We start from the raw sequence: 10,002 nt of genomic DNA, 5'->3' as shown, positions 1-10,002 counted from the left end.
GCTTGGACCCAGCTTATAACTGTGTCATTGCTAAGAATACAATAAAGACACAATAATGACTCCTAGTGGTTTTAAGTTCCAACCAGTTCCTGTGTCCTGTGTTCTATTCCAACCAGTTCTTGTGGTCTCAGTTTCAATACACTTCCTGTGTTCTAAGTTCAAATCATGCATACACATATTTAGCAGATGTTTCTTGTGTTTCTAGCTCGAAAAGTGTGGTAGTATCTAACAATTCATAACAATACATACAAATCTAAAAGTAAAATAATGTAATTAAGAAAAAATATAAATATTAGGACGAGCAATGTCGGAGTTGCATTGACTAGAATACACTAGAATACAATATATACATATTAAATTAGTATTACAGCATGTAAACATTAAAGTGACCAGTGTTCCATTATTAAAGTGACCAGTGATTCCATGTATATGAACATAGTGCAGCAGCCTCTAAGGTGCAGGGTTGAATAACCGGGTTGTAGCTGGCTGGTGACAGTGACTAAGTTCAGAGCAAGGTACTTGGTGGAGGCCGGGCTAGTGATGGCTTTTTAAAAGTCTGATGGTCTTGAGATAGAATGGCTATTTAAAAGTCTTGTGGCCTTGAGATAGAAGCTGGTTTTCAGTCTCTCGGTCCCAGCTTTGATGCACCTGTTCTGAGCTCTACTTCTAGATGATAGAAGGGTGAACAGGCTGTGGCTCGGGTGGTTGATGTCCTTGATTATCTTTTTGGCCTTCCTGTGATATCGGGGGCTGTAGGTGTCCTGGAGGGCAGGCAGTGTTTCTGCCAGTAATGCGTTGGGCAGACCGCAACACCCTCTGGAGAGCCCTGCGGTTACGGGCGGTGCAGTTGTCATACCAGGTGGTGATACAGCCCGACAGAATGCTCTCAATGCATCTGTAACAGTTTGTGAGGGGCTTAGGGGTCGAATATAATTTCTTCAGCCTCCTGAGTTTGAAGAGGCTCTATTGTACCTTCTTTACCATACTGTCTGTGTGGTTGGACCCTTTCAGATTGTCAGTGATGTGTACACAGAGGAACTTGAAGCTTTTCCCTTTCTCCAATGTGGTCCCATCGATGTGGATAGGGGTGTGTTCCCAGTGCTGTTTCCTGAAGTCCAGGATCAGCTCCTTCGTTTTGTTGACGTTGAGGGAGAGGTTATTTTCCTGGCACCACTCCACCAGGATACTCAACTCCTATCTGTAGGCTGTCTAGTCATTGTTGGTAATTAGGCCTACTACTATTGTGTCGTCTGCAGACTTGATGATTGAGTTGGAGGCGTGCATTGCAACGCAGTCATGGGTGAACAGGGAGTACAGGAGGGGGCTGAGCACACACCCTTGTGGGCCCCTGTGTTGATGATCAGCGAAGTGGAATAGTTTCCTACCTTCACCACCTGGGGGCGGTCCGTCAGGAAGTCCAGGACGCAGTTACACATGGAGGGGTTCAAACCCAGGGCTCTGATCTTGATAATGAGCTTGGAGGGTATTGCTTAACCTCTCTTGGGTAGGGGGCAGTATATTCACATCCGGATGAAAAGCGTGCCCAAAGTAAACTTCCTGATACTCACATATAATTGGTAGATTTGGATAGAAAACACTCTAAAGTTTCTTAAACTGTTACAATTATGTCTGTGAGCATAACAGAACTTATATGGCAGGCAAAACTCTGAGGACAAACCCCCCCGCCTCCACCCCACCCCAATTTTTTTTGCAGCTTACCACTGTTTTCAATGGCTGTCACTTTTATTACAAGGCGACATCCTCCCAGATTGCAGTTCCTAGGGCTTCCACTAGATGTCAACAGTTTTTAGAAAGAGTTTCATGCTGGTTTTTGGAAAAATGAGCCAGAAATGGTAGTTTTTCTAGGTGGCTCCCATTTTGGCTGTAGTATTTCCAAGCACGTGGAAGAGAGCGCGTTCTTTGGTATTTTTTTCCGGTAAACACAATAACGATTCTTAAATGGGGGCAGTATTCTTAAATGTTATCGTTTATTTACGTATTAGGGTACCTAAGGTTTGATTATAAACGTTGTTTGACTTGTTTGGAAAAGTTTATTAGTAACGTTTGGGATTCATTTTGAATGCATATTGATGCAGGGAAACTGGGTCAATTATTGACGGAAGCGGGCCAGCTAAACTGAGTTTTTATGGATATTATCGAACAAGAGGACCATTTGTGATGTATCTGGAACCTTTTGGAGTGCCAACAGAATAATATCAAAGGTAAGGCATTTATTATATTGTTGTTTCTGACTTTCGTGGCGCACCTGCCTGGTTGAAAAATGTTTTGCATGCTTATATTGCGTGCAATCCGTGATTGTCTGGAGTCCCTGCCACACACAATTGAAGTCGGAAGTTTACATACACCTTTGGAAAATCCATTTAAACTCAGCTTCTCACAATTCCTGACATTTAATCGTAGTACAAATGTCATGTCTTGGGTCAGGATCACCACTTTATTTTAAGAATCTGAAATGTCAGAATAATAGTAGAGAGAATTAATTTTTTTCAGATTTTATTTCTTTCATCACATTCCCAGTGGGTCAGAAGTTTACATACAATCAATTAGTATTTGGTAGCATTGACTTTAAAATGATAAACTTGGGTCAAACATTTTGGGTAGCCTTCCATAAGCTTCCCACAATATGTTTTGTGAATTTTGGCCCATTCCTCTTGACAGAGCTGGTTTAACTGAGTCAGGTTTGTAGGCCTCCTTGCTCGCAAATGCTTTTTTATTGCTGCCCACAAATTTTCTATAGGATAGGGTCAGGGCTTTGTGATGGCCACTCCAAATACCTTGAATTCGATGTCCTTAGGCCATTTTCCACAACTTTGGAAGTATGCTTTGGGTCATTGTCCATTTGGATGAAGCGTTTGTGACCAAGCTTTAAGTTACAGACTGATGTCTTGAGATGTTGCTTCAATATATCCACATAATTTTCCAACCTCATCATGCCATCTATTTGGTGAAGTGCACCTGTCCCTCCTGCAGCAAATCACCCCCATAACATGATGCTGCCACCCACGTGCTTCATGGTTGGGATGATGTTCTTCGGCTTGCAAGTCTCCCTCTTTTTCCTCCAAACATAATGATGGCTGTTATGGCCAAACAGTTCTATTTTTGTTTCATTAGACCAGAGGAAATTTCTACAAAAAGTATGATCTTGTGTCTATGTGCAGTTGCAAACCGTAGTCTGGCTTTTTTATGGCGGTTTTAGAACAGTGGCTTCTTCCTTGCTGAGCGGCCTTTCAGGTTATGTCGATATAGGACTCATTTTACTGGGGATATAGATACTTTTGTATCTGTTTCCTCCAGCATCTTCACAAGGTCCTTTGCGGTTGTTCTGGGATTGATTTGCACTTTTCGCACCAACGCGCATTCATCTCTAGGAGACAGAACGCATCTGCTTCCTGAGCTGTATGACGTCTGCCTGGACCCATGGTGTTTATACTTGCGTACTATTGTTTGTACAGATGAACGTGGTACCTTCAGGCATTTGGAAATTGTGCCCAAGGATGAACCAGACTTACTGAGGTCTACACATTTTTTTCTGAGGTCTTGGCTGAATTCTTTTGACTTTCCCATGATGTCAAGCAAAGAGGCACTGAGTTTGAAGGTAGGGCTTGAAATACATCCACATGTACACCTCCAATTCACTCAAATGATGTCAATTAGCCTATCAGAAACTTCTAAAGCCATGACATAATTTTATGGAATTGTCCCAGTTGTTTAAAGGCACAGTCGAGTTAGTGTATGTAAACTTCTGACCCACTGGAATTGTGATACAGTAAATTATAAGTGAAATAATCTGTCTATAAACAATTGTTGGAAAAAATGACTTTAATGACTCCAACCTAAGTGTATGTAAACTTACGACTTCAACTTTACATCTTGTGTCTGAGCTGTTGAATTGTGACTCCACTGTCTCTGTACTGACATTTTGCCTTACAGAGGCCATAACTGCACTGTTTGTATTCAACCATATTCCCAGTCACCTTGCCTTGGTTAAATGTGGTGGTTCACCCTTTCAATTTAACATAGTAGTATTCTGTTTAGTCATAGTTCTGATTGAAATGTATTCATAATTTAGTCATTATTCATAAAAATCCCTTAACAATGTCCTATTCCCATTGCGCTCTAGCGACTCCTGTGGTGGACCGGGCGCATGCACACTGACACGGTCGCCAGGTGTATGGTGTTTCTTTCGAAACATTGGTGCGGCTGTCTTCCGGGTTATGCATGTGTTGTGTCAAGAACCACTGCGGCTGGGCGGCTCTCGACCTTTGCCTCTCCTGAGTCGGTACGTGAGTTGCACAATGGGACAAGACTGTAACTACCAATTGGATATGATGAAAAAGGGTTTGAATTATGAATTATGGCCTTTCTCTTGCATTTCAAAGATGATGGTACAAAAAATGTTTTAAAAAAGGTTGTTTTTTTCTTTGTATTATCTTTTACCAGATCTATTGTGTTATATTCTCCTATATTTCCACACACTTCAAAGTGTTTCCTTTCAAATGGTACCAATAATGTGCATATCCTTGCTTCATGGCCAGAGCTGAAGGCAGTTAGATTTGGGTATGTAATTTTAGGAGAAAATTGAAAAAAAGGGGGTGGTCATTAAAAGGTTTTTAAGGTTGTTTTCTTGGGTCTGTAGAGGCTCTAATTCAGTCAGTCTATATTTTCCAATGATAGCTCCTCTATTTCACCTGACTTCTTCAGTCTAGCCTATGACCTTTTGCAGTGGTGTGGACCTGTTATCATCCCAGATCTTAAAGTGAACATGATGCAACATACTCTCAGGCTTTAGGGTAACCTTTGGCTAGATTACTACCTCATAAAACAAGCCAGAAAAGACATGACTTCTCTGCTAACAACATGTTAAGCCAGGTCCTCTCCTGACAGTGTGCCCATTTTACAAGATTAGAATTATGATTAGCACGTCCATTGAACATTCCTCTTTACTGGAGACCATCCACACTTACAGGTCAATAAATAGCACAATAGGTTGTAATGTGGTTGTTAAATCCCAAATTAAATTCCAACTGACTGGCAACCTTCAGTTTTACTACATTAACCTCTCTGGCACCTGCAGACAATCACCTCACAAACTGTACTACATTAGGGCACCACAGAGGCAAAGAGCTGACTCACAACTTATTAAAGGCACAATTGCTAAGATCCACTTCTGGCATTGCATTGCCAAATCAAAGAAGAGGAGCATGCATAGCGTACACCATTTTATCCAAACCAGATTTATTAGTACATCATCAAGTCAAACGCTGTGTTCGGTCTGTCACAGAGACCATTCCTTTCACTCCAAGACATGATACAAAATTATTAATTTTAATAAACATAAGCATGATCTCTTTGCAGACAAAAGTAGCCCCAACTGTTTCCTTAGCAACCTTTTTATCAATACTCCCATGTTTGCATTGGCACCATCCATAATGTCAACCAAGACAGACAGGCTAAGAGATGAGAAAATACACTCTCTAGTTTCAGTCTGATGCATCATTTCCTGAAGGAACTACACTTTACGGGAACATTAAACAACAAGCATCTGCAAACAGTACATTTATTATAATAATAATAATCATCATAATAATAATAAATGCCATTTTGTAGATGCTTTTATTCAAAGCGACTTCCAGTCATACATCTTACATACAGGTGGTCCCGGAATTCAAACCCACTATCCTGGTGTTGCAAGAGCCATGCTCTAACAACTGAGCTACAGAGGATCACAAGTTAGCCGTCAAAAGTAATTAAGCTGGGATGAATATCCCCTCCCCTCGCAGGGGTTGCCATTTCAGCCAAAAACAAATAGGCAATCCCTTGCTTGGCAGGCACTCTGAGAACGAGGAGGCTTGTTGCAGAATCACTGGCATTCCTAAAAGGATTTATTAGCTTGTAGACCTGTGAGGCTGCACTCGAATATCAGACTGGGAAGAAGCACGGCTGGAGAGGATCACAACTGAGCGTGCTGAGAGGTAAGTCCATCGTCCATCTCATCCTTAGCAGCAAGGCTTAAACGGAGGTGTTAATTGTAGCAACTTTGGCCATAGTCCTTATCACAACAGATCCCTGTGCTGTGGCTGAAAAGGGACTCATTTTCTGCCCTTCAATAGGACCTGTAATGTATTATGGCATATCAAAGAAGTTGTCCTACTCTGAAAGTCTGCTCATTCATATTGCATTCTATTTTATATTACTTAAAGAGCCATGTAGAATAAAAAATGCAAGTATTACGTTAATGTATATATTTTTTTGTGTAATTGCTGTTGAATATAAAAATATCAGACAGTATAAGATTTTTTTGAAATATACATTTCATAGCTTCCCAAGTTGTATAAATGCTCACGAAGAGAAAAATGTTCATGAATGTTAATTTAATGACATTAAAGTTAATAATTAATTCATAGTAATGAATTGCACTGCAGGGTAAATTGTCATGTCATGAAATTTTGCAGTCACAAGGAGAGGAGTCACACTCAATTTATTTTAAGAGTATGATCATACCTCTAGTTTCCATAGTTGACCACGTTATATAGTTAGTGGATATTCTAATGCTTACAAATATTAATACGAGAGCATACGAAGTAATTACCATCCAATACAGGATAAATTGATTCATTTAGCTATTTGAGTGAGCAGTAGTTCTTGCTGCTATTGGCAAACATTTGTTTGTCATTTGGTAAAACATGATTAACTTTACATCCCTCAACCCCCTGACCCAATCATGCTGAATGTCTACAGTATGCTGCCCTCAAGGCTTACGCAAACGCTCATTGACGCACATGAGCAGTGTGGTGCAATAATTTAATAAATTATGTATACATTTATTTTTGCAACACTTGCACATGCGACGCGTGCAGTGTGGCCAGCTTGTTAGATGTAAAATTTCACGACTAAGACCTCCTCAGCAAATATTTTACAATTACAGATTTCTTGATTTATCTTTCTTTTTTTGGTTTTCCTAGCCGAGTTCTGCAAGGAGCAAGCTGAATCTAGTATGTGGGAGCTTTTAATCCAAACAGTGCAATATATATATATAATTTGGGTGGCAGGGTAGCCTAGTGGTTAGAGCGTTGGACTAGTAACTGAAAGGTTGCAAGTTCAAATCCCTGAGCTGACAAGGTACAAATCTGTCATTCTGCCCCTGAACAGGCAGTCAACCCACTGTTCCTAGGCTGTCATTGAAAATAAGAATTTGTTCTTTACTGACTTGCCTAGTTAAATAAAGGTAAATTAATAATAAAAAATTGTATTATTATATTTTTATAATTATATTTTAAAAATACATTTTCAGGATGGAAATATTATTTCAGTGTAAACTTAAATGACTTAAATCCAGATATAAAGTATATAGAAAAGATCATGGACCAAAATCGTTTTGGGGAACATTTGAGAACTAGCAATAAGTCAAATAAAAGCTATACAGCCAGAGAGAAATAAAAATTCCATGAACAATGAATTTAGCACGATTGGTTTTGTTGTTATGTTTGAGCTAAATAACACATAATTACTCATGGCAAAATACTTAGAATTCCAGGAAATTCATTTTAAAAGTGCAACATTTTCTCTCAGTACCATGACAAAATATGAAGAATTGGAGGAAAAATAGCTTTAAAACCTGAACAAATGTATCTCAACTACATAGAGAAATGTTTAGATTTGCAGTAAATTGGCTTAAAAATGCTACATACATCTCTCATGATGGGGCCCTCTAAAATGTGCCCTAAAATTCAGCCGCGCTGATGGCCCGACCATGCCCATTGTCACGTCTCCCTGCCACTTCCACCTCCTAAGCCCCTTTTTGATCCAGAACCCCTTGAAGTTTTGCCCTTTCCAGGCTTTCTGAACCTGACCATGACCCACCTTAAGTTATTTCAATAATGGCTAGGTCATTAAACACTGCACTCTGGGCATTAAGAACAGTATTCCAGCCCTGGTCACATAAGCAGGTGGCTAAGTTAACATTAAGGTGCACTGTGAGCCACATGGTCCCATAAAAACCGACCCTTGCTGTGGCATGGAGGCTGGCACCAAGTGTCCTGTCAGTCACTGGCCAAGTGGCTCATTTTCAACTGCCTCAGCGCCAAGAGAGGGGCAGCTTTGAAAAACTGCTAATTCCCACTATGCACCATCAATGTTCCCAAGATTAACACCTCATTTAGAAGACACCAACCAACTGGCAATTGGATTACTGTTTTTGTCAACTCTGTTAAGTGGTGTTGGGACCCATGTGTGGTTATTTTAGTAGTCAGAATGACGGGAGTGAAATATGGCGTAAACCAAATCCTAAAACTACATAATGGACAGTATTGTGACATCATAATTTTGCTTTACTTTTAATGATGGCCTTGGAATATAACTGAATTAAAGATCTAAAAGTGTTTATATTTTAATTTTGAATTTCCAGAGAGAAATGACTGAATATTCTATTTTGAGCAGGTTTTAGTTGGGCTTACTCATCACACAGGTCAAATGTGATTTATGGCATTTATGGCACCTTTGTGATCGGATGATCACAGTTTTACATGGCATGTGATGTATCATATGTCAATGTACTGTAACATGCTCTTCTTCGAAGGGCCTCGACTAGGAAACACTAGAATATCATACATATGTATAACAAGCCGTGTTGAATTTCCTCAGATATTAAATCAAAATCTTCTTTATAGACTCCATGTGACTGACCCACCATATGGCCAAGTTTAACATTACCTACATTGTTATGCAGTAAAAGTAGCACTAATAGTTTGAAACCATTTTCAATATTCAAATAAACATGAAAATAAACCACAAGTTGACTGTACAACAAACTAAGAATTAGGCCTGCGTGACGAAAATGTTGTTTCTTGTTTCAATCTATCCACCATTTCTGAAACATTTCAACTTTGACTTGTATCCTTTTCCATGGTTGTTTATAACCTATCCTAACTACAGTAGCCTACTGGTTACATACTAACACACTTGGTACATTTAAATATTTCAAAGCCTTATGACAGTTCCAGCATGGCCCGCGCTTCCTTTTTTCCAACCCAAGATTTAGTTGAGTCCTCAACAAGTGCAGGGACACCTCAAACCATGTCAACATCACATTCCTTGAGCAAACATATTGCCCCTTAATCTTGAGGCTGCCAGCCAAAGGAGGAATAAGATTCTATCATCTGGGCACACTTAGGATGTGAGGGAAAAACGGTTAGATAGAGTTTCCTACAGAAAGCCACCTGGTCTGGTACCACCAGGAGCAGGCGATCCCAACCTTTTCTCTCCAGTGCCCCTTTTTTTCTCATTTGAAAAATGTTGCGCAATACTACACTATATTAATGCAACACTATATTAATGCAACATCAGCTCTATTTTGTATTTTTTTGGGGCGGGTGAAAACCTATAAGAGGGAAGCTTTCTTAGAGCAGGGTGTAAGAGCTCTGTTTTGCATAAATGCTGTATAACTTCAATTAAACTCAGCCTCAAATAGCCGCCTGTCCCCTTCAATCGCCGGGGATCGATACACATTTCAGGAAGTAAATGCCTGTTTCAAATAAACACAGGGTCGAAATGAATTGTTTATCGGCACACACTCTCCATGGTGCTGAAGTGTGAAACCCGGGGTGTATGATAGGCAGCTTAGCCTTTCTTTTATTATTCATTTTACACTGTTAATATTGGTCACAATAAACAGTGTGGTAGTCTTTTCAACATTTTATTGTGCAAAAGCTGTGTGCATTAAGGAAATAGACGCACGACTCAAATAGAAGCCTGTTTCTAATAAGTGCTGGTTGTGATTACCGATTGAAGCAAATAAATGCCAAGGCTATTAATTGAAGTTTTACTGTAAAACCACTTTATATCCATTACACATCAGAGCCATCAGAGCCTCCAGTCTATCTATTTTGGTATAGCAATACATGCAGCTGTCTTAGAGTAGCAAACCATCTGGGTAATAAAAGCGTCCAGGACGGTGCTCTTAGTGACATCTACTGCACATGGCAG

This window comes from Oncorhynchus masou, chromosome 5, assembly GCF_036934945.1.
Source record: "Oncorhynchus masou masou isolate Uvic2021 chromosome 5, UVic_Omas_1.1, whole genome shotgun sequence".
Lineage (NCBI taxonomy): Eukaryota > Metazoa > Chordata > Actinopteri > Salmoniformes > Salmonidae > Oncorhynchus > Oncorhynchus masou.
The sequence above is the reverse complement of the archived record's forward strand: the minus strand, read 5'-3'. Positions refer to the sequence as shown.